General features: G+C 48.2%; 1 long non-coding RNA gene across 2 annotated transcripts in view; it reads left to right on the top strand.

Annotated features, from left to right (window-relative positions):
- LOC142254244 (uncharacterized) overlaps window positions 1-26,473 on the top strand; it is a 247,632-nt gene that overhangs the window by 152,153 nt on the left and 69,006 nt on the right. The gene's annotated exons all lie outside the window — the stretch shown is intronic.

Raw genomic sequence — 26,473 nt, forward strand, 5'->3', positions numbered from 1 at the left:
TATAACTTCACAATTGTGTCCCACTTGTTGTTGATTCTTCACTAGAACATTAAATTATTTATCTTTATGTTTGAAGCCTGAAATGTGGGAAAAAGTTGAAAAATTCAAGGGAACCGAATACTGTGTGTGTGTGTGTGTGTGTGTGTGCGCTTGTGTGTGTAATTATTTATATATATATATATATATATATATATATATATATATACAGTACAGGCCAAAAGTTTGGACACACCTTCTCATTCAATGCGTTTTCTTTATTTTCATGACTCTGAAAATTGTAGATTCACATTGAAGGCATCAAAACTATGAATTGAAACACGTGGAATGAAATACTTAAAGTGGGAAACAACTGAAAATATGTCTTATATTCTAGGTTCTTCAAAGTAGCCACCTTTTGCTTTGATTACTGCTTTGTACACTCTTGGCATTCTCTTGATGAGCTTCAAGAGGTAGTCACCGGAAATGGTTTTCCGACAGTCTTGAAGGAGTTCCCAAAGATGCTTAGCACCTGTTGGCCCTTTTGCCTTCACTCTGTGGTCCAGCTCACCCCAAACCATCTCGATTGGGTTCAGGTCTGGTGACTGTGGAGACCAGGTCATCTGGCATAGCACCCATCACTCTCCTTCTTAGTCAAATAGCCCTTACACAGCCTGGAGGTGTGTTTGGGGTCAAACCGGATGGAATAGCATACCGCTACAAGATGCTGTGGTAGCCATGCTGGTTCTGTATGCCTTCAATTTTGAATAAATCCCCAACAGTGTCACCAGTAAAGCACCCACACACCATCACACCTCCTCCTCCATGTTTCACGGTGGGAACCAGCCATGTAGAGTCCATCCGTTCACCTTTTCTACAAAGACACGGTGGTTGGATCCAAAGATCTGAAATTTGGACTCATCAGACCAAAGAAGAGATTTCCACTGGTCTAATGTTCATTCCTTGTGTTCTTTAGCCCAAACAAGTCTCTTCTGCTTTTTGCCTGTCCTTAGCAGTGGTTTCCTTGTTGCTATTTTACCATGAAGGCCTGCTGCACAAAGGCTCCTCTTAACAGTTGTTCTAGAAATGTGTCTGCTGCTAGAACTCTGTGTGGCATTGACCTGGTCTCTAATCTGAGCTGCTGTTAACTTGCAATTTCTGAGGCTGGTGACTTGGATAGACTTATCCTCCGCAGCACAGGTGACTCATGGTCTTCCTTTCCTGGGGCGATCCTCATGTGAGCCAGTTTCTTTGTAGCGTTTGATAGTTTTTGTGTCCAAACTTTTGGTCTGTACTGTATATATATATATATATGTATGTATGTATGTGTGTATATATATATATATATATATATGTATATGTGTGTGTGTGTGTGTGTGTATATATATATATATATATATATATATATATATATATATATATATATACGGTGTGTATATTATATATATATATATATATATATATACATATACTAGAAGGTGGCCCGATTCTACGCATCGGGTATTCTAGAATTTACGTATTGTGTAGTTAATGTATGATTATTGATAGATATATATATATATATATATATATATATATATAGATGTTGTGTGTAGTTACCAAGTGTTTGTGTAGGGGCTGTACATGTTCTGGGTGTTGTCTGGGTGTGGCGGGGGGTGAGAGCGGTGTTGTTTGTGTGTTGTGTGTGTTGCGTTGTTTGTGGAGCGCAGTGTGTCTGTAGCGTTGTGTGTGTGTGTTGCGCGGTTTGTGTGAGTGTGGGGTGTGTGTGTGTTTTGGGGGGAGGTATGTTTTGTGCAATGTGTGTGTTGTGCGGTATGTGCGTATATTTGTGTGTGCGGCGTTGTCTGTGTGTGTGGGTGTCTGTGTAGGGCAGTGTTTGTGGTTCCCAGTGTGTGTGTGGTGTGTTGTGCAGTGCGTGTGTGGCGGTGTGTGTGTGTGTTTTGGGGGAGGTGTGCATCCCCCATCGTGCTTCATCCCCCCATGCTCCGCACCCCCCATCATGCTCCATCCCCCATGCTGCGCACCCCCCATCGTGCTCCATCCCCCATGCTGCGCACCCCCCATCGTGCTCCATCCCCCATGCTGCGCACCCCCCATCGTGCTCCATCCCCCATGCTGCGCACCCCCCATCGTGCTCCATCCCCCATGCTGCGCACTCCCCATTGTGCTCCATCCCCCATGCTGCGCACTCCCCATTGTGCTCCATCCCCCATGCTGCGCACTCCCCATTGTGCTCCATCCCCCATGCTGCGCACTCCCCATTGTGCTCCATCCCCCATGCTGCGCACTCCCCATCGTGCTCCATCCCCCATGCTGCGCATTCTCCATCGTGCTCCATCCCCCATGCTGCGCACTCCCAAATGTGCTCCATCCCCCATGCTGCGCACTCCCCATCGTGCTCCATCCCCCATGCTGCACACTCCACATCATGCTCCATCCCCCATGCTGCGCACCCCCCATCGTGCTCCATCCCCCATGCTGTGCACTCCCCATCGTGCTTCATCCCCCATGCTGCGCACTCCCCATCGTGCTCCATCCCTCATGCTGTGCACCCCCCATCGTGCTCCATCCCCCATGCTGTGCACCCCCCATCGTGCTCCACAGTCACACATCAGACAGTATACACGCACACTTCTGATCGCATACACTCACACACACACCCCACTTCTCCCTGTGCCCACCGGTGGGCGGTCCCAGCAGCTGTGCTGCAAGCCGTGCTCCTCTGCCGACACTCACAGATCCGATCGCATACACTCACACACTCACACACACACACACTCACACATCAGAACACACTCACACACATCCGATCGCATACACGCACACACACACTGACGATATCGCACATACGCGCTCACACAATCACAACATCCGGAGATACCTACATGCTTCCGGCCATGTGATCCTCCGGCAGGTCCTGGAAGGTCACTGCATGCACAGTATCGCCGCCAAGAAGCAAGCGATATCACGGGATGTTGTGAGTGTGTGGATGCGATCTGATGTGTGTGTGAGGTGTGTGTGAGAGTGAGTGTGATCTGATGTGTGTGTGTGTGTGTCTGTTCTTATGTGTGTGCGTGTGTGTGTGTTCCGCCGCTGCAGGGAGTCGGTTCGGGGAATGCGTGCGGCGGGCGGGGCCAGAGCGAGCGTGCAATGCGTGAGGGGGCGGGGCGTGGCCGAGTTGGCAATGCGTGCGGGGGGCCGGGGCGAGAGGCCAATCCGTGCGGGGGGCGGGGCCATGGCGAGCTCAGCGGCCAATCCGCTGTTTGTCACCATAAGGACACAATTTTGGAACAAGACAGACAGACAGACAGACAGAATAAGGCAATTATATATATATTACACACACCGTATGTTTAGCATTGTAGCTATTTACGTCCCCTGCCTCTGGTTTCTCTCCATCCTATGTGATGACAATAGTGTTGAGACATTGCATCTGCTGTGCCCGTAATGCTGTTCCGTATATTGGGGGTGGCTGCAATGCTGTTGTGGAATCGAGCATTGTCATTGTGTTTCAACTGACTATGCACCAAACATAGATACTAATTGCTACAATTGGAGTTTTATCTGAATAGGGTACATATGTATACCAAGCAAAAAGAGAAAAGGAAATCTCGTATTCCAGTCCCCACCATATCACATCGCGCAGCTTTATGTATATAACCCTCCACATAATACAACTCAAACATAAAAGAATTGCCAGATTTTAAAAGCTGGTAACAAACATAAAATACGAGCCGTCCCCGGCATATGTTTAACAGTTCCTGAAGTTAAGAAAGCAAAATATCATTCCAGCTCGGAGAGTATAATACTTTTCAAGAATAAATCACGTAGTATTTTCATGGCAGACGTATAATTTTATGATTTTTATGACGATCATGGAGAACCCTCTCATGTTTTATAGGTTCACTTACTTTTATAGGATTTTATAGAATCATTTGCCTGAAAAAAAAAGGCCGTGGAACATTACAATCGCTCGCTAAAACCTAAATCAGGCCCCATATATATCGGGGGGCATCAAAGTGCCGGCTTTACATTTTATTTAAAAATATATTAACACAAGAGAAAGGTTTGTGATCGCTGTTGTTAAATCTCTCTATATTCAATCCATTGTTTCTTGGTTTTGGCAGAGGACGTTTTACTTCAATGCAGAGGAGACGGCGGCGAGCCATAATAAGAGGAACGCTCGCTGTACAGTGCTGTCATCTTGTCAGCGGATTATGAGGCTGTGCTCCATAAATGGCATAGAGTGCCATCCTGTGCCATGCTGCGGGCCTCATTTACTATTGCAGAAAAAAGGGAATCCATTGCTGTTAAAGCAATTGCCTGCGAATATAGGAAAGTTTCAATGAGTGGCATTAAAAAAAAAATATACCATATTTTTTGGATTATAAGACGCGTCTTATAATCCAAACGTAGCTTACTGGGGGGATGGTGGAGATGGGTAGCAGGAGGAAGGGGCAATGCTGCGGCGGCTGTGGAGGGTCTGCGGTGGCTGAGCAGGGTCTGCGGCGACTGGGCAGGGTCTGCGGCGGCTGGGCAGGGTCTGCGGCGGCTTTGCAGGGTCTGTGGCAGCTGGGCAGGGTCTAAAGTGTCTGCAAATGGTCTATGGTGGCTGTACACAGTTTACGGCGGCTGGGCGCGGTCTGGGGGGTGATGGAGAGGGGTAGCAGGAGGCAGGGGCAATGCAGCGGTGCAATACGAATCGACACCTTGCATACAGAAATGCTATGATTAGAACGTTAAAAAGTTAGATATGTTTAGCTTAGAAATAAGACGTCTCAGAGGAGATCTCATTTCTATGTATAAATACATGTGTGGTCAATATAAAGGACTGGCACATGACTTATTTCTTCCAAAGACAATACTAAGGACCAGGGGGCAGTCACTGCGAGTGGAAGAAAGATGATTCCGACACCTAAATAGGAAAGGGTTCTTTACAGTTAGAGCGGTCAGACTGTGGAATGCCGACCACAAGAGGTAGTAATGGCAGATACTATAACAGCTTTTATATCAGGGCGGATGATTTCCTCAATACACAAAACATTGTTGGTTATAAATGACTTAGTGACCAAATATAGAACTGGTGGAGGAAGGTTGAACTAGATGGACCTAGGTCTTTTTTTCAACCTAACTAACGTGTAAAACTCACAAGGCTGTGGACGTGAAGCGACACCTCATGGAGACCTTCCTACAAGTCATTGGGTATGGTGGCTGTGTGGAGTGGCCTCCACACTCACCTGACCTGACCCCATTGGACTTCTTTCTGTGAGGTCACATCACACAGCAGGTGTATGCGACCCCTCCACCAACATTTCAGGACCTACAACGACGTATCACAGATGCTTGTGCAAACGTGTCACCTGCCATACTGCACAACGTGCAGCAAGATACAGTATGCTGTGCAGAGTCCAGATGTGCATTGCAGCTGACGGGGGCCACTTTGAGCATCAAAGTTAAATGAGCGCCATATGCGTGACCAGCATTCATTGTTTTGGGAAGGGGTCATGGGTTTAATATCATAGCATTTCTGTATGCAAGGTGTGGATTCGTATTGAATTGATGATGCCCTACAATTTCGTAATTCACTTTTTTTCTCTATCTCGTTCCATTTTCGAGATAAAAATGCTAACTCTGTTGTTTTCCCCCAGGTGGCGCTATAGGTGGTTTCATTGTGTAGCACATGGCTACTTTACTATAACTAGACACCACTTCTATGTCTATAGCTGCTGCCGTTCTCATGTTACTGGCGGTGGACAGGATATGGGTGGACACACTGTATATACACATAGTATATTTGTCTGCTATCTTTACCATGTAAGTTAGATGTGTAGATCTTGTTCCTGGTATTGCCATTGTAGCTGATTTTAGGGAACTAAACAGTTAAATTTGTGGCTACTAATGGCCTCTGTGTCTATTCTACTGATTAACCTCCTCATTACTGCTCTTGCATCTTCTCCGAGTGATAAACTCAGTAATTATTGCAGTGTCTTTCAAATTTGCTACTTGTCCATCTCACAGGCGACAGTGGCCATTGCATCCTCCTAATAATTTGTTCTTATTGATTTTCTTCGTTTTATTTTTTTTTCCTTTTCCTACTCACAAAGTTCTTAAAACATTTAAGCAGGGCTCTTTAAAGGTCAATGATTTCTGTGAAACATGACCCAGTTAGAGCGCAGTTCAATGCGAGGCTGCGGAGACGGCTCCCAATAAAGACTTATTGCACGTCACTCGGCTTATTTGCTCTTGGCATTTTTTTATTTTATTTTTATTATTTTTTTTTTTGAGTATTCAGCAAATTTGTATCAATCAGATTTATTCCTAGCTTGTTTTTATAACTTATGATGTTGCTGCAATAATAATATAGCTCAAAAATGATTACGGAGCATCGTATTTATCTAGAGGGATTGGTAAGGACAAGGACTGTTTCCGCTCTGTAATCTGACCCTGACCTCAAAGGTCACCCTATGTAGTCTGTGGACTCCAGGCGAGGTTGTTCTGAGTTAAATAATAATGAAAGAGGCGCTGAGACAGATTGGAGAGAGAGATTCCCAAAGTGCAGTTAGCAAATAACCCACAAGAGGGCGATAGAGTACTCAGCAAGTCGGGTCTGCAACAGGAGGTCTCGTCAATGGTACAGGAGTAAACAAATTGTAGTCAGGTGACAGCCAGGGGTTGGGCGCCGGGATGTCACATATACAGCAAAAGGGAGAGATGGAGCCGAGGTCAGGAACGAGGATAGAGGTCAGAGGCCGAGGAGTCAAAGTAACATACAGGGGTGGAGGATACACAGGTTGGGACCAGATAGGACTGGAACAATAACTACAGAAAGGAACAGGAAGTCAGGAAATTCACGGGAGCCAGGCATACACACTTAAGAGCAGGAAGTATTACTGGTGCTGTTCTGGAGGGAGCAGCACTAGGATATAGCAGCCTGTCCTCCGGAATGAGGCAGAATGGAATTAACCTCTCCCGTGACCTGTAACCCTGAGATAAGATACCAGCAATGACTCAGCAGCAGCTGGTATCATGACATATTCATTCTACCAAGTAGCTTTCCTGCTGCATTTTGATCTCTTCCCCTTTAGGACCCAGTGGAGCTCTCCTTCCATCCAGCTGCTGATTATCAATATTCCCCTTTTGCTTAAACATTCCCATCTTCCCTGGACTAGTGCTGGTTATGTTATTCAGTATATTATGCACCACCGTGCAATCTACACCCCACCTACTGTCTCCTCTCCATAATCCTACAGAAAGTAAGCCCGCAAGGGCAGGGCCCTCTTCCCTCTGTACTAGTCTGTCTACTGTAACTTGTATATGTATTTTGTATGTAACCCCCTTCTCATGTACAGCACCATGGAATTAATGGTGCTCTATAAATAAATAATAATAATTCAAGCTCTAGTTGTAAGCCGGTGGCTTGCACTCATCTGTGGTATCATGGCTGAAAACATTTCTGAATTTCTACCTGAGTCATCTGTGAATAAGTAGTTAATAAATTTTCTCCCATGTGTCCTCCTTGTTGTAATACTATTGTATGTTCTGAGGATTTCGATAGCGTTAGGACAATGACCACCAGAGACGAGTTCTTGGTACAATATGTTTATAACATGTAACCACGGTAGATACACAACGGAACAAACACAGTAGAACACACACGAAATACCTTCCCGAAACGGAGCGAAGGGGATTCCCGGGGCCACGCACCGGACTCCCCCAGGGAGACCACCAGAGCGAACCCCTATACAGGGACTGTCCGGCAATCACCCCGGAAGGCCTAAATGCGCAGCAGCCGGGACACAAGGGGCAAGTGTTAAAAGTCCAGGAGTGTCCGTACGGGATGATAGTCCGGAGTGGTTACGAACCAGAAGGAACCGGGCAGAAGTGCTGACCGAAGATGGCAGACGGAGTCCGGGCACAGCTTGAAGAAACCGGGTATGGTCCAGAGTCTGTCGGTAGTCTTTCAGAAGGATCCAAAAGGCAATCAGGAAATAGAAGCAGCAAAGCAGGAGCACACAGCAAGCAGTATACTCAGGCACTGGACTAGGCTTAGAGGCGGCCTTTTAAGCAGCTGGACAGGAAGTAGGGCAACAGAACATTAAACTCCATGTTAACTGAGGGCAAGCTCTTTCAAAAGAGAACTGGAAAACCCGGAAACCTGACATTACTCCCCCCCCCAGAAACGGCCTCAGGACGGATCAGGGCCTGGTTTGTCCGGGTACCGTCGATGAAACTGAGCAATCTTCCGGGGTGCCCGAATGTTACCCACCGGTTCCCAGGAATCGTCCTCGGGGGCGTACCCCTGCCAACGTACCAGATACTGAAGCCGACGACGATGGAGCCGGGAGTCAATAATGTCCTCAACCACGAACTGCTCCTCGCCGTCGACCATCACAGGCGGAGGAGGAGGCACGACACGACCATGAAACGTATTAGGAGAAACGGGTTTGAGGAGAGAAACATGAAAGACCGGGTGTACCTTCAGATGGTGCGGTAACCGCAGCCGACAGGCCACAGGGCTCACGATCCCGGTGATCTTAAATGGACCAATGAATTTTTGTCCCAGCTTCTGCGAAGGGACACCCAATCTCAGGTTTTTGGTGGATAACCATACTGAGTCCCCTACCTTATACATGGGGGCCGGTTTCCGGTGAGTGTCTGCCGACCTCTTGTAACGCTCCTGAGCTGTAGCCACAGTGTCCTTTAGAACCTCCAGATTTTGTCGCAGCTCTGTCAATCTGTCCTCCACCGCAGGCACCGAAACCGCAACCGGTGACCTAGGCAAAATAGTCGGATGGTAACCCAAGTTAGCAAAAAAGGGCGTTACCTTAGTGGAGCTGCTCTGAGTGTTGTTATACGAGAACTCCGCCAACGGAAGCATCTTCAACCAATCGTCCTGCAGATGGCTGACATAACATCGAAGATATTGTTTCAGGGTTTGATTAGTCCGTTCGGTTTGCCCATTCGTCTGAGGATGGTATGCAGAAGACAAACAGACATCAATCTGGAGTGCCGTACAAAACCCCTTCCAGAACCTAAACGTGAACTGCACGCCCCGGTCAGAGATGATCTCGTCTGGTACCCCATGCAATCGGAATACGTTCTGGATAACCAAATCCACTGTCTCTGCGGCTGAGGGAAGACCGGTACACGGAATAAAGTGAGCAGCTTTAGTCAACCGATCCACCACCACCAAAATGGTATTGTGACCGCCTGAGACTGGCAACTCCACAATAAAATCCATTGAGATAGACCCCCAAGGGCGAGATGGCACGGGTAACGGTTGGAGGAGTCCCGTAGGAGCCACACGAGGGACCTTGCACCGGGCACAAACCACACATGAGTGGACATAGTCCTTTACATCCTTTAAACAGGTAGGCCACCAGAAAAAACGGCTTAGAAATTCCTGCGTCTTCTGTACCCCCCTATGACCAGCCAACACGGAGTCATGGACCAACTTGAGAACCCGAAGTCTTACGGCCTCCGGGACATAAATGCGTCGTTCTCTCAACCACACACCATTCCGAAGAACAAGAGTTACATCATTCGGGGGGGCAGCAAGAAATACGTCACCATCATAGGCCAGCTTGATGTCCTTCCACAAGTCCTGGTCCTGGATTACTCCAACGAAATTGGCATCTGATAACACGGTCTGAGACGGGGTTCCAGGCACGGAGTCCACGGCATGGATTCGGGACAAGGCATCGGCTTTCCCATTACGTGAACCTGGACGGTATGTAACGATAAAATTGAACTGGTTAAGGAACAAACTCCAACGGGCTTGCCGTGGAGACAGACACCTGGCAGACTTAAGAAATTCCAGATTACGATGATCTGTGAGTACTATCACTTGCTGCGCGGCTCCCTGTAAGTGGTGTCTCCATTCCTTGAAAGCTGAAATAATCGCTAACAATTCCTTGTCCGCAATGTCATAGTTCCTTTCTGCAGGGGACAACCGGCGGGAAAAGAAAGCACACGGATGCAAGAGACTCTTGTCCCCAGTCCTTTGAGAAAGGATGGCCCCTAATGCGTAGTCGGAAGCGTCGACTTCCACGATAAAGGGAAGTACGGGATTCGGATGTACCAATATTGGCGCTGAGGTAAAACAAACCTTGAGACGATGGAATGCTTCCTGGGCCTGGGCGGACCACACAAACTTCTGTCCTTTCTTGGTCAACAGAGTGATGGGACGAACGATCTCTGAAAAATTACGGATAAAGCGTCGGTAAAAGTTGGCAAAACCGACAAAGCGTTGTACCTCTTTAATGTTTCCCGGTTCCGGCCAGTCTAGAATTGCTTGTATCTTGCCAGACTCCATGTTCAGTCCCTGAGGAGAGATGACATAACCTAAGAATTGTATTTGTGAGGAATGGAATTCGCATTTCTCCAGTTTAATGTACAGGTGGTTTTCCCTCAGCCGGGTAAGTACGGTTTTGACGTGCTCCTGGTGTTCCTGTAGGGAATCAGAAAAGATTAGGATATCGTCCAGATAAATCACCATGAATTGGTCCATGATGTCCCTAAAAATATCATTAACTAGATGTTGGAAAGCCGCGGGAGCGTTACAAAGTCCAAAAGGCATCACTAGGTACTCAAAATGTCCATACCGACATCGGAACGCGGTCTTCCACTCGTCTCCGGGACGTATGCGAAGTAGATTATATGCCCCACGGAGATCCAATTTGGTGAATATTTTTGCCTGTTGGACCCTCTCCAATAGCTCAGGAATCAACGGTAACGGATACCGGTTCCGGATGGTTATTTTATTCAGTTCCCGGTAGTCAATACAGGGTCTCAGAGTCCCCTCTTTCTTTTTCACGAAAAAGATGGGTGCCCCTGCTGGTGAGGTAGACGGGCGAATAAATCCCTTGGCTAGACTTTCATCAATGTACTCTTTTAATGCTTCTAGCTCAGGTGCCGCCAACGGGTAGACATGACCAAACGGAATCTCCGCCCCTGGGAGTAAGTCTATGGGGCAATCATACGGTCTATGCGGGGGAAGCCGATCGGCTTTTCTTTTGTCGCATATATCAACAAAGTCATTATAAACCGGGGGTAGAACAGGTACCTCTACAGTACCCTCCGCAGTCGGTGTTACTGGAACCGGAACAGTTGGACTAATGGTCGGACCACTCTGCGGTGGGAAGGATATTTCCTTAGTCTCCCAATCGATGACTGGATTTGTAGACCGTAGCCACGGAATACCTAAAATAATCGGAAAATGAGGAGAAGAAATTATCATGAACACAAGGGTCTCCTGCTGACCTGGCTTCATCACGCATTCTAGCGGTACTGTTTCCCGATCAACTGGTCCAGAGATTAACGGAGATCCGTCTACCGTCTCCATGGTAATCGGTGAGGATCTTTGCTGAGTCCGGATACCGTGTTTCCTGGCAAAAGAGGAGTCCATGAAATTTCCCCCTGCCCCAGAATCTATCATTGCAGAGGTAGGTATTAGCTGTCCCTCCCACCGGATCTGAACGGGGAGCGAGCAATGGGTATATTTCCCTTCTGAGTCCTTCGGTGAGGTGGACATTACAGTCAAGGGAAATACCGCATCCAGGTGTCCACTTGCCTCAGAGATATCGGACTCTGCGTCCGTGTTGTCACACTCTGCCATGGCTGCCAATACCTTATTTGGGCGATTCGGACGTTTCGGGCAGTCGATCAAGAAATGGTCCGATTGACCGCAATAGAAACACAAACGCTCACGGAGCCGGTGTTCACGACGTTCGTTGGTCTCTCGCTTTTGCAGAGAGTCCACTTGCATAGGAACGTCCTCGGCCTCCCGTGGCGTCCTGAGAGCGGGTTCTCTGGAAGGAAACGCAAAGTTGTTTACACGGTTTACAGCTGCCCATTTTTCCTGTCTACGTTCCGTCAAGCGGGTATCAATACGCACACAGTGCTGGAGAAACAGTTCAAAATCCCCTGGAGACTCGGAACGAGCTAACTCGTCCTTGATGGTACCGGACAAACCTTTTCTGAAAACAGACAATAATGCATTGTTTCCCCAGTCGGTGTCTACCACTAACCTCTTGAACTCAGTGGCGTATTCAACGACAGAACGCTTTCCCTGACGTAAGGAAAGGAGAGCCGATTCAGCGGTAGCACGGCGATTCGGATCATCAAACATTTGCGCCATTGCGGTCAGAAAGTCATCCAGGTGATTTAAACGGATGTCCCGATTCTCTATCATAGGATTAGCCCAAGCCAGTGCTCGTGAGGTTAATAACATGATTATACATAACACTTTGGACCGGTCAGAACGGTAATAATCAGCATGTACATCAAAAAATAGTATACATTGGTTCACAAATCCACGAAACTGACTACGATCACCATTGAAACGGAATGGGGGTAACCTAGGCATACCGGCAGCTGATACGGACGTAGTGGGGACGGCTTCCTGAGCCTCCACTCTGACTTGCAAATCCTGAATAGCCGGACCCAGTACCTGGTGATCATGGCCCAGCTGTGCCTCCACATCTCTAAGTTTAGTTTGTACAGCCTCCATCTCCTGCTGTAAGGAGTTAATCATGGAAAAGAGCTGATCTACTCGTGTCTCAGTCATTGCCCCAGCGAAATCCTCTTATGGCCTGAGTATAATGTAATACTATTGTATGTTCTGAGGATTTCGATAGCGTTAGGGCAATGACCACCAGAGACGAGTTCTTGGTACAAGATGTTTATAACATGTAACCACGGTAGATACACAACGGAACAAACACAGTAGAACACACACGAAATACCTTCCCGAAACGGAGCGAAGGGGATTCCCGGGGCCACGCACCGGACTCCCCCAGGGAGACCACCAGAGCGAACCCCTATACAGGGACTGTCCGGCAATCACCCCGGAAGGCCTAAATGCGCAGCAGCCGGGACACAAGGGGCAAGTGGTAAAAGTCCAGGAGTGTCCGTACGGGATGATAGTCCGGAGTGGTTACGAACCAGAAGGAACCGGGCAGAAGTGCTGACCAAAGACGGCAGACGGAGTCCGGGCACAGCTTGAAGAAACCGGGTATGGTCCAGAGTCTGTCGGTAGTCTTTCAGAAGGATCCAAAAGGCAATCAGGAAATAGAAGCAGCAAAGCAGGAGCACACAGCAAGCAGTATACTCAGGCACTGGACTAGGCTTAGAGGCGGCCTTTTAAGCAGCTGGACAGGAAGTAGGGCAACAGAACATTAAACTCCATGTTAACTGAGGGCAAGCTCTTTCAAAAGAGAACTGGAAAACCCGGAAACCTGACACTTGTGTCTTCTTTAGTGTTTAGTGGGGTTAACTTAGACCTCATTCCACCCATTCCCTTTTTAGGGTCCAGCACTAGGGATACCTAGGGTCAGGTATCCTGCTCGGCACATAGGTGTGGAACCTATCTAGGGCGGTGAGGGAAGCCAGGGCCAGGTATTCTGCTCAGTACGTAGATGTGGAACCTATCTAGGGTGGTGAGGGAAGCCAGGGTCAGGTATCCTGCTCGGCGCATAGGTGCGAAACCTACTCTAGAGTGGTGAGGGAAGCCAGGGTTAGGTATCCTGCTTGACGCATAGGTGTGGAACCTAGTCTAGGGTGGTGAGTGAAGCCAGGGTCAGGTATCCAGCTCGGCGCATAGGTACGGAACCTTATCTAGGGTGGCGAGGGAAGCCAGGGTCAGGTATCCGGCTCGGCGCATAAGGGCAGAACCTAATATAGGGTGGTGATGGAAGCCAGGGTCAGGTATCCAGCTCGGCGCATAGGTGCTTAACTTACTCTAGAGTGGTGAGGGAAGCCAGGGTTAGGTATCCTGCTTGACGCATAGGTGTGGAACCTAGTCTAGGGTGGTGAGTGAAGCCAGGGTCAGGTATCCAGCTCGGCGCATAGGTACGGAACCTTATCTAGGGTGGCGAGGGAAGCCAGGGTCAGGTATCCGGCTCGGCGCATAGGTGCGTCCCCTAATCCAGGGTGGTGAGGTAAACCAGGGTCAGGTATCCTGCTCGGCGCATAGGTGCATAACCTAATCTAGGGTGGTGAGGGAAGCCAGGGTCAGGTATCCTGCTCTGCACATAGGTGCGGAACCTAATCTAGGGTGGTGAAGGAAGTCACGGTCAGGTATCCTGCTTGGCGCATAGGTGTGGAACCTAATCTAGGGTGATGAAGGACCCCAAGGACAAGCACTAGGTTTGGTCAGGGGTCACCTTCTGCCCCTTCCCAAGACGCAGGCTTCCACTTCGCTTTCATTGTTTGCTTGGTAGTTCCCTGTATATAGAGTGACACCTTTACCCTGCTCATGTGGAGCAGCACGGTGGCTCAGTGGTTAGCAGTGTAACCATGCAACGCTGGAGTCCTGGATTCAAATATTTGCATGGGTTTCTTTGGGAACTCTGGTTCACCCCACATTCTTTAAGAATTAGGCAATTTAGCTTGTGAGCCCCAATGGGGAAAGTGATGATGATGTCTATGAACCCCTGCAGACAAAGAGACAGACAGGGAAAGAGGCTGGCAAAGAGACACAGGGAAAGAGAGAGGCAGAGAGGGAAAGAGACAGAGAGACAGACAGGGAAAGAGAGAGACAGACAGGGAAAGAGAGAGACAGACAGGGAAAGAGAGAGACAGACAGGGAGAGAGACCGAGACAGACAGGGAGAGAGACAGAGACAGACAGGGAAAGAGACAGAGACAGACAGGGAAAGAGACAGAGACAGACAGGGAAAGAGACACAGGGAAAGAGACAGGCAAAGAGGGAAAGAGACAGACAGACAAGGATAGAGACAAACAGACCAAGAGATAGTGAGACAGACACAAACAAACAAAGAGACAGACAGTGAAAGAGAGACAGGGAAAGAGACAGACAGACAAGCAGAGTTAGACAGACAAAGAAACAGACACACAAAGACAGACAGGGAAAGAGACAGACAGAGATAGAGAGACAGACAGACAGGGAAAGAGATAGGGAAAGATATAGACAGACAGACAGGAAAAGAAACAGACAGACAAAGAGATAGAGACAGACACAAACAGACAGAGACTGGGAGAGAAACAGAGACAGTCACTATCGTGGGCAACGCCGGGTGCTAAAGCTAGTATAATATAATATTTAGTTTACAAGCTATATCCTACATTGATAACATTGTTTTATACCCTTAAACTTTACAAAGTTTCTTTTGTGTTCTCCAGTTTACGCTTACACTATTTAGTTCCACAAATCAACGTTCCCTTCTGTGCAATGATCTCCAACGCTCCAATAAATTACGGCTCCTAATTCCGCTCGCAATCCCAAGCCAAGCAATGTGGGGTGACAGATATGTCAAATGAATACATCACAATATATGAAACCACACTTACAATTTGACTGAGGTACTTCCAGCCGGAGAGGAGGAGAGATTTATCAATGCAAACTTAATAACATCTATCTGAATGTAACTAAAAATCAATATTTCATTACCAAATTGTTAGTGAGAATGAAGAAAAATTGCACAAGTCGGGCAGTTTGGTGGGAGAGAGGCATCGGGAGTTCAATGCAAAGACCGGATGATTCATGATGTCCTCCACAAGTGGAGAGGGTGAAGGAAGATCGAGGTTAAAATCTTGAGCAGTCACTGTCTTCTGACCTTGACAGGCAAAAAAAAAAAGACCCATCTATAAAATAAGCTATTGCCAATATACAACAGAGATAAAAGCAAATAATTCTATTAACCTGTGAAATGTAGACGATAATAAGAGACGTATGGACATCAAAAATGAAGACGAGTCCAATGGAAACATTGGAAATCTGGACGTTCTCGGAATGTTAGGAGTTCTTCTTTCTACCATCTGTCATACTGTTTATATTCCCATTTGACCACTTATCACTAGTTTACCAATGAAGTCCTCGGAAAAGATTGAAAGTCACAAGTTTTTGTATTATGGAACATACATGGGGGTTGTGCAAGTTTTACTCTTGTCCTATTTTTTGACTAATCCGGAAATGAGTGTCCAAAAACGTTTCTGTTTAACTTAACACCAAACAAGTCTGTGGGCATCTATAGTAATATCACGTCAAATAGGATGAACAACAGAGGATTTAAAGGGAACCTTTCACCAAATTTGGCGACTATAACCTGCAGCCACCACCAGTGAGCTCTTGTATACATCATTCCAGAATATGTGTATATCAGAGCCCAGACCGGTCTGTAGAACGTAAAAAACTTTTAGAATACTCCCTTGGGGGGGGGGGGTCTGCTCCAATGGGTGTCGCTGCTCTCCGGTCTGGTATCTCCTCTCTGCGGCGATCGCGGTCCTCCTTCTACTCAGCCCAGTGTGGATGACGCATCCTACATCATCCACACAGGCTAACATTGAGATCCTGCGCAGGCACACTCTGATCTGCTCTGCTTAGGGCAGATCAAAGTATTACAGTGCCCAGGCGGTCTGCAACCTTTCCTCAAGCCTGCGCATTACAGTACTTTGATCTGCCCTCAGCAGGACATATCAAAGAGTGCCTGCGCAGGACATCAATGTTGGCCTGTGTGGATGACATAAACGCATCATCCACACTGGGCTGGGTAGGAGGAGGACAGCAAACTCCGCAGAGAGGAGGTGCCGATCCGAAGAGAGGAGGCGCCGGACCGGAGTGCATTGACACCCATTGAATCAGAGAAGGGAGGCGCCAGACCAGAGAGCAGGAACACCCATTGAATCGGAGAGAGGAGGAGCCAGACCAGAGAGAGGAGGTGCCGGTCCGGAGAGAGGAGGCGCCGGTCCGGAGAGAGGAGGCGCCGGTCCGGAGAGAGGAGGCGCCGGTCCGGAGAGAGGAGGCGCTGGAGCGGAGAGAGGAGGCGCCAAACCGGAGGGCAGTCACACTCAGATCAGATCAGAGAGCAGGAACACCCATTGGACAAGAGAGCAGCAACACCCATCCGACCAGACCACGCCTCTAGGTGAGTATTATAAAAGTATTTAAGTTTTTTAAGGTTAAATGTATTTCTATGTTAAAATTATATTTATTGACTAAAGGCTGCTTTACACGCAGCGACATCTCTAGCGATGTCTCTCGTGAAAGCACCCACCCCCGTCGTTTGTGCGTCAAGGGCAAATCACTGCCCGTTGTGCACAATATCGTTAGTCCCCGTCACACATACCTGCCTAGCGACGTCACTGTGGCCGGCAAACAACCTCTTTAAGGGGGAGATTCGTGCGCCGTCACAGCAACGTCACACAGCGGCCGACCAATAGAATAGGAGGGGTGGAGACCAGCCGCATTAAAGACACGCCCACCTCGTGGCCGGAGGACGCAGGTAAGCTGTTGTTCGTCATTCCCGGGGTGTCACAAGTAGCGATGTGTGCTGCCTCAGGAACGACGAACAATCTACGTCCACAACGACCAACGAGATTTTGAAAATGAACGACGTGTCAACAATCAACGATTAGGTGAGTATTTTTGATCGTTAACACTCGCTCGGAGCTGTTACACGCAACGATGTCGCTAACAACACTGGATGTGCGTCACGAATTCCGTGACCCCGACGACATATCGTTAGCGATATAGTTGTGTGTAAATGGGCCTTAAGAGCGCTGTAGACGCTCGAAACATGTAAGCGATACTACGTGCCCTGACTCATTAGGGTTTTAATGTCAATGAATAATGTCAACTTTTTTTTTATTTTTCTCTATATTTTTTAAGAGATCTATGATATATTTTGTATCAATCAATTGAAGAAATGAGAATAACTAACAAAATACTGACCAGCCTTGCTCCCAATAAACCACCTTGTTCCACGATTGTTTTTCTACTGCGAAGATAATATGACTGCTACAGCCTGCGATTGGCTGCTTATGATAGAATATTATCACAAGATCGCGAAGTAGAGACCGGTGGAAGAATGGGCAGCGTTAAAACCATAAAACCTGGAATTTGGTGAGGCAAGTGTTGCTTTCAATCTGAGCATGTAGAAAACATTTTTTGCTCTCTAGGCTCGTTAATGCATCTAAATCAACAAGTATCTATTTATCTATCTACTTTTATTTATCAATCAATATATCTCATATCTGTCTACAGTATCTCTCTGTCTTGCACCTGTTCACACTTGGCTTTATTTCGTTTGGAGCTCCTGTTCAGGTTTTTTTTGTAACAATCTATTTTTGTTTATTATTATAGCGCCATTTATTCCGTGGCGATTTACATGTGAAAAGGGGTATACGTAATAGAGACAAAGTAAAATAGTCTTCAACGATACAGGCCACGGACCGGTACAGGAGGAGAAAGGACCCTCAACCGGTACAGGAGGAGAAATGACCCTCAACCGGTACAGGAGGAGAAAGGACCCTCAACCGGTACAGGAGGAGAAAGGACCCTCAACCGGTACAGGAGGAGAAAGGACCCTCAACCGGTACAGGAGGAGAAAGGACCCTCAACCGGTACAGGAGGAGAAAGGACCCTCAACCGGTACAAGAGGAGAAATGACCCTCAACCGGTACAGGAGGAGAAAAGACCCTCAACAGGTACAGAAGGAGAAAGGAGCCTCAACCGGTACAGGAGGAGAAAGGACCCTCAACCGGTACAGGAGGAGAAAGGACCCTCAACCGGTACAGGAGGAGAAAGGACCCTCAACCGGTACAGGAGGAGAAAGGACCCTCAACCGGTACAGGAGGAGAAAGGACCCTCAACCGGTACAGGAGGAGAAAGGACCCTCAACCGGTACAGGAGGAGAAAGGACCCTCAACCGGTACAGGAGGAGAAAGGACCCTCAACCGGTACAGGAGGAGAAAAGACCCACAACCGGTACAAGAGGAGAAAGGACCCTCAACCGGTACAGGAGGAGAAAGGACCCTCAACAGGTACAGGAGGAGAAAGGACCCTCAACCGGTACAGGTGGAAAAAGAACCCTCTACCAGTACATGAGTAAAAAACACTCTCAACTGGTACAGGAGGAGAAAGGGCCCTCAACTGGTACAGGAGGAGAAAGGGCCCTCAACTGGTACAGGAGGAGAAAGGACCATCAACCGGTACAGGAGGAGAAAGGACCCTCAAGCGGTACAGGAGGAGAAAGGACTCTCAACCTGTAGAGGAGGAGAAAGGACCCTCAACCGGCACAGGAGGAGAAAGGGCCCTCAATCGGTACAGGAGGAGAAAGGGCCCTCAAGCGGTACAGGAGGAGAAAGGGCCCTCAAGCGGTACAGGAGGAGAAAGGGCCCTCAACCGGTACAGGAGGAGAAAGGACTCTCAAGCGGTACAGGAGGAGAAAGGGCCCTCAACCGGTACAGGAGGAGAAAGGACTCTCAAGCGGTACAGGAGGAGAAAGGGCCCTCAACCGGTACAGGAGGAGAAAGGGCCCTCAACCAGTACAGGAGGAGAAAGGACCCTGCCCGTGAGATCTATCATTTACATATGTATCTATTTGTCTTTCTATTGCAATTCTTACAATGCCCTATAAATAGAAGGATGTAGAATTGCATAAAATCCTGGCCGGCCTTTTTCCCAATAAACCAGTTTCCCGGCTGCAGGGTGGAGGTGATACAGGGTCTTGTGTGATACATCAGTAAATCACTTTGTACGCCAGTCTAATCTATATAAATTTTTTGGCTGAAAAGCTGGGGAAATATAGATGTAAAGACACTAGTATTTCTATTACAGGGATATTGATTTGAGCTCAAGACTTACAGCTTCAATCTCGAGCTCCAGAGGCTGTGAGAGCTTTATCAGATCTTTATTTTTGCATAGTTTTTGCAAGGAGACTTTGATCTGAATTATTTTTACATCACAGGACTAGAAGTAGTAAAAATGTCCTAAACCTTTAGTAGCTCCTAAAACTTACAGATTGTTGGTTGAGTTTTTTTGGTTATTGATATATTAAAACAGATGTGTTATGTGTCCTATGAATGGACATATAGGTATAGGTCCATATTTCTGATTAGGAAAATTAGAAATCATTGTTGCGCATTGCACCATTTAGCTTCATGGGGTGCTGAAACTGTGTATAGTTTATGATCTAGATACTTTCTAACTTTCCCCAAAACATCATCGGAACTTCCAAGAAAGGGGAAGAGCTTCCGAACGTCTGGAGGAGTTGCAAATCTCCTGGACGCCACTTAACACTCTCCACCACCTCATGTCATAATAAACAAGGGTCTTAACCAGGTTTCTTTTGCCTTGAGTATATGGAACAGGACATTGGATGATCATGACTTCAAAAAGCAGCTATGGCCACTAGTGAAAATTTCCATTGGCTTTTTCTCACTGCACTTAAGATTTCGTCAACTGCAAAGTTGGAAATTTTGCTTTATGTGTTGGTGTAATCATGAGAAAAGCATTCTCTCTGTCCTCCATGGCATTGACTCTAAGGCTGTGTGCACACGTTGCGTTTTTTACCGCGGAAACTCTGCGTTTAGAACCGCAGCGTTTCAGTGGCAAATAGCATGCGTTCAGCTTTCCCAGCAAAGTGTATGAGAAAGCCGAAAAATCAGTGCACACGCTGCGTTTCTAAACGCAGCGTTTTGGATGCCAAAAATCGGTGCGGAAAGAAAAGCAGCATGTCACTTTTGTGCGGTGTGGCTGCGTTCTCTCTCCCCCATTGAATCAATGATGTGGGTCAGAACGCAGCTACACCGCAGTGAGCTGCTTTTTTGTTGTGGTCCGCGGGCTTTGTCCGCATGCCAGAACGCAGGCATTTACCTGGAAGTGAGGTCAAGAGGTTTCCTGTTGACCTCACTTCCTGGCAAAGTCCAGGAAAGCCCCCGGTGTCGCCAAAGTGCCCGCCCCGACCCCCCCCCCCTCCCGAAAATCCAACATGGCCGCGCGCACAGTAGCGCACCGGCCGCCCTGCTCCTAAGATTTCTGTCGATGTGCCTTGAGACATGCGACAGAAAAATGCCCCCCAGGCCCTGCCAGGTCACCCCCTATTCCCCCGGTATTCCCCCTTACCTGTCCGGTCGCAGCGCTGATCCCCCGCAGCCCCCTCCTCCTTCACAGCAGACGCCGGCCGGTCACATGTGCAGAGCAGCTGACAGCCAGCACAGTGTTCAGTGTGAGCTGTGCTGGCTGCTCGGCACTCTGCAGCTGTGACCCGGGGAGAGTGGGTGCAGATTTTTGGCACCCACTATCCTCAAATGGAGGGTCTGCCCTCCTAGAAAATGGGGGATACGTTCCCTAAACGTGCCCCCATATTCTAGAAGGTCCAGAGGCGACGTGGGATGTCCAAATGGATTTCTGCGGACCCATTTTTTTCAAATTTTTTGATTAAATTGGAGAACAAGGGAATGATTTGGGGAGTGTTTTTTCTAATAAAAATTTTTTTGTCTTTTTTTTCTTTTGCTTACTGTCAATTAGTTATGTCTGGTATCTGATAGACGCCGTGACATCACTAATTGCTGGGCTTGATGCCAGGTGACATTACACATCTGGTATCAACCCCATTTATTACCCCGTTTGCCAACGCACCAGGGCGCGGGATGAGTTGGGGCGAAGCGCCAGGATTGGCGCATCTAATGGATGCGCCACTTCTGGGTCGGCTGCGGCCTGCTATTTTTAGGCTGGGGAGAGTCCAATAACCATGGCTCTTCCCACCCTGAGAATACCAGACCCCAGCTGTCTGCTTCACCTTGGCTGGTGATCTAATTTGGGGGGACCCCACGTTTTTTTTTTTTTAATTCTTTATTTATAAATTAAAGAAAAAGCCTGGGGAGCCCTCCAAATTGATCACCAGCCAAGATGAAGCTGCCAGCTGTGGTTTGCAGGCTACAGCTGTCTGCTTTACCCTGACTGGCTATCAAAAATAGGGGGGACCCCACGCCATTTTTTTCATTGTTGTTGTTTTTTTTTTTTTTTTTTTTGGATAAATACTAAGCTAGGCACCCTTTAGTGCCACATGAAAGGTACTAAAGGTGCCAGCTTAGAATATGCAGGCGGGGGTGGGACATTATATATATTTGACATCCATTCATCCATTGACGCTTTTTAGGCTGTGTGCCCACAATCAGGGTTTGCAGCGTTATGGGCGCTGAGTGTTTTCCCTGCGTCCATAACGCTGCGTTGTGCAGTAGAAGCACAGTGGAAGGATTTTTGGAGATCCCGTGCCCACTGTGCTTCTTTTCTCCGCAGCATAAACTGACCGGTGGCGCAGCTTCCCGAGCCTCAGCATGTCAATTTATGCTGCGGAGATGAGTGTTCTCTGCAGGTAGCATAGAGCTCCACAGCAGCCTGAGCCCAAATCGTGGGCATGGGCAGCTGCAGGAAGGCTGACACTGTGTACTAGACGCCGTGTCGCTGGATCATGGCCACATAGCCTTAGGCCTCTTTCACACGTCAGTGATTCTGGTACGTTTGTGCTTTTTTTTAAACATACCAGAATCACTGACATACGCAGACCCATTATAATCAATGGGTCTGCTCACACGTCAGTGATTTTTCACTTCACGTGTCTCCGTGCGGTGTACCCGTGTGTGCGATTGCTGCACGGAGACATGTCCATTTTTTTCTGGCATCACTGATGTCCCACGGACCACGCAGTGGTGTGGTCCGTGAAACACGTGCCAGAAAAAAACGTGCTTTTAAAATAAAAATCATTTTAACTCACCCGGCGTCCAGCAATGTCCTCTGCAGCCCGTGCAGCTTGCTGCTTCTGAGCCGGCTCATTATTGTCGCGCATATTCATGATGCGCGACACAGCCGACCAGGAAGCAGCTGCTGCGGGGGTCAGCACCAGCCGGATGCTGCACCGCGGGAGCGATCAGCACCATGGAGAGCGGGAGCGGGCGCAGGTGAGATGATTACTGAGTGCAATCACGGGCCACGGAGAACGGAGCCCGGATTGCACTTAGACAACCCACGTGTGCCGCGGAGGGACATGTGCGTGTTTTACACGCCAGTGAAAAACGTCAGTGTTTTTCACTGACGTGTGAAACGGGCCTAAAAGTGAGAATATTGTTGCTACAGCAACATTTTGGGGAAGTAGCTGTGGATTCAAAATGCTTAATATACTCCTGAATAAAATCCTTGAGGGGTGCAGATTCCAAAATGGGGTCACTTGTGGGGGTTTTCTGACGTATAGGTACCCAAGGGGCCCTGCTAATGTGACATGGTGCGCGAAGTTTATTTCAACTTTTCCAAAATTCAAATGGTGCTCCCTCCATTCCAAGCCCTCCCATTTATCCAAACAGAATGTGGAGAAGGAAATAACATCACAGGGTTTTTTTTTCCAAAGGTCTGTGTTCAACCAACTTTATTAACACTGACAAGTCTTAAAAAAAGCACCTAAAAAACTGCATGAAAACCGCATGAAAAACGCATGAAAAACGCATGCGTTTTCGATGCGTTTTTCTCAAAAAGCATTGTTTACAATTCTCCCCTCTGCCAGAGGGTGCGTTTTTTTCCGTCCTCCTGACATTTATGCTAATTCTATTATAGAATCATTTTACTAAGTGACTAGAAGGACCTGTGCTGATGTCATACCCATGTGACCAGAAGGAGCGGGGCCTCAGCCAACATAGCTGGCAACATTATACCAGAAAGCAACATTATTTTTCTGTTGGCTGAGGCCCCGCCCCTTCTAGTCACCTGGGTATGACATCAGCACATGTCCTTCTAGTCACTTAATAAAATAATTGTATTATAGAATCATTTTACTAACATAAATAACAGATGGGGGAGGACGGACAGGCAGGGGGGCGGGAATCACTATGAATACCCACCCCAGCTTTCAGCTACTGCCAATCAAAAGCGGCTAATTTTACAACCTTTACTTGCTTGTGTTTAAAAACCTGTACATCCGAGCTGACAACTAAAGGTATGTATAGAATCAGCCTGATAGTGCCAGTATAGCATTGGCTTTAGGTTATATAGGAAAATCCTGGTGATTGGTGCGCTTTAATAAAGAACTGAAATATTGCAATTTCCACACTGGCCACTGAGGCTATTTTAGACTCCTATTTTCTGTTCTTTACAGAAGACTTTCCAGAAGTTTCATTGCCATTTCAGACATGATTACAATGACAACACCAAGTGAGGACTCGGAGCAGGCTAGGCTGCAATTCAAGTGTGGCTGCAAGCTAAGTGTGATATCATAGGTGTTGTAACTATGATGGTCAAATATGGGGAGTTGTGCATAATTTTGTTTAAGTTCATATTTTAGGTGTGGTGCTCTGTCCATTCTGTGTATTCTTTGTGTGTACATTGTCCTGTTTGCAAGCTAATCACCCCCTGTGAGGCAAATCCCGGGATATGAAGATGAATTATGACTCCAGTCATAATCCCTCATCACTCCCTGGCAGTGCCCCCTCCCTTCTTGTTCTCAGTGTTCCACTTACACCTCCATGGCCATGTCCTGTGATATGGAGATGAGGTGGTGTGGGAACAATGGACACAGGATGACTCCCTGCCGTCACCCTGTAGTAGGAGCTGCTAGCTAGTTAGCAAGGCTATGGAAATAGCCAGACAGAACGACTCCAGTAAAAAATGGTTCATATCTCGCAAGCCATATTTCCGATAAATATGGCAACCATAAAAATGGTGTCTCCGCATGCGGACGATGCCGGCACACCCTTTTTATGGGAGCAGGACATTGGGAAATGCCCCAGGCGTGATATCAGCCAATGGGGAACTGGCAGGCAGGTCATGAGTCCCCTCGTTCTGTAGCTAAATTCATAACTGTCACAATGAGAGCATTGGCGTCCGCCTACGACGCTCCCAGGCAAAGTTATGGCCCATATTCCATGTTGTGGATTTTGTCCATAACTCAAGCCAGGGGTGGAGCAGTGCTCCCTCTGAGGTCACTAAGGTAGGAGGGGACCTGGATCTGCCCAGGTTGATAACCCTACTTCGGCCATTTTCCAGTGTTCTTTCGCTGGGGGCACGTGTAGGAAACATCTGTGGGAAGGATCCTAGAAACCTGGTCTACAGCGCCCCCCTGTGGCCAGACGCAACAAGGTAACTGCTGGAACTGTGTATGCCTGTTTGTAACCCATGCTTTGACTGTAACTGTACTCTGACATATGTATATTCTGTAGATTCCCTATTGTATATATTGTAGTTTCTAGTGTGCTTTAGGCTGATTAAATTATATAATTAATCTTGGGCTGTTCTGTTATCTCGATCTTGAATCCCACGTCTGTGTGTTCGGCTAATAGTTACCGTGAAGCGGTTGGTGGCAGCGAGTTTGTGCCAAGGATTATTGTGGGGAGGCCAGTGAGATTCGGGGAGATTTTATATATTCCGCCCGCGGAGGTCGGGGGAATATATACCCTACTCTCACCGGGGACCCTTCAATAATCGGCATAAGTAGTATAGCGGCCTCCTTGCTTATTGTCGGGCAATTCCATAATTGGCCTGACTATAAGAGGGGCGCTAGAGAGCGCGTCACGTGCTCTGTCTGTCGGTCGGGAGGTATAAAGGAGGGGTGACCCCCACTTGTTACCCCCCGATTGTGACGTACTGGTAGCCAGCGCGGGGGATTTCTGAGTGACCCCCCCGGTGGTTTGTGACATATTGGTGGCAAGCGGTGGGATCGAGATAATAGTGTGTGTGAGTGTGAGACCCATACTCCCAGACACTAAAGACTGCCTGCAGCAGCTGTGGCTGCTGGGGTCTTCAGACTAGCTCAACACTAGAGTGTCAGAGTGCAGATACTGTAAGGTGTGTGGAGGCATCAGGTGTCAGTTCTGTGTCAGTGACCAAAAGTCTGCAAGAATGGCTGATGGCACCAGGAGCAGAGCTATGCAACTGGCCAATGCTAAGGCAGGAGCCGAAGAGAGGGAGGACGGTGCTGTGGACAGCAATGAGGAGGTTGCCCACGAGTCCTCCAGGAGCTCGACGCCAGAAAACCGTTCTGCCGAGGACATTGCGCAACCTGGCACTGCTGGACAAGATGAGGAGGAGCTCACCCAAGGTTCCTCAACGAGCCAGATGCCAGCCCTCCGCTCTGAAAGGGACAGTGAATCACCAGGCTCCGCAGCGTGCCGCAGATCACCACGTGCCATTCCACCGAGCCTGGGAGGCTCGGATAGCCTTCTTCAAATGGCTATGGCCCTTCTCCAGGCTGGAGACCAGAAGGGCTACAAGGAACTCCTGGCAGAGCGCAGGGCAGAGCGGCACGCAGAGCGTGAGGCTGCGGAGCGAGAGCGGCAGGCAGCGCGTGAAGAGCGAGAGCGACAGGCAGACCGTGACTACCAGCTGCAGCTAGCTCAGCTCCGGCCCTCATCAGCCACATGTGACCTTCGAGACACCAAACTTCCAAAGGTCCGTGTTGAGGACTTCCCAGTGCTGGAGAAGGATGGAGACTTGGACTCTTTCTTGACTGCTTTTGAACGGACTTGCTTGCAGCACCATCTGGACAAGGACCAGTGGGCCAAATACCTGACCCCCCGTTTAAGGGGTAAGGCCCTGGAAATCCTTGGGGACTTGCCTGCTGAGGCAGATCAGGGCTACGACACCATCAAGCGGGCCCTGATCCAACAGTACAACCTCACTCCGGAGTCCTACCGCAAGAAGTTCCGGACCCTGCAGAAGGGACCAAAGGACTCCTGGGCTGACCACCGGCGGGCACTTGCCCGAGCTGCCGACC

Source organism: Anomaloglossus baeobatrachus, chromosome 10 (assembly GCF_048569485.1).
Source record: "Anomaloglossus baeobatrachus isolate aAnoBae1 chromosome 10, aAnoBae1.hap1, whole genome shotgun sequence".
NCBI classification, from domain to species: domain Eukaryota; kingdom Metazoa; phylum Chordata; class Amphibia; order Anura; family Aromobatidae; genus Anomaloglossus; species Anomaloglossus baeobatrachus.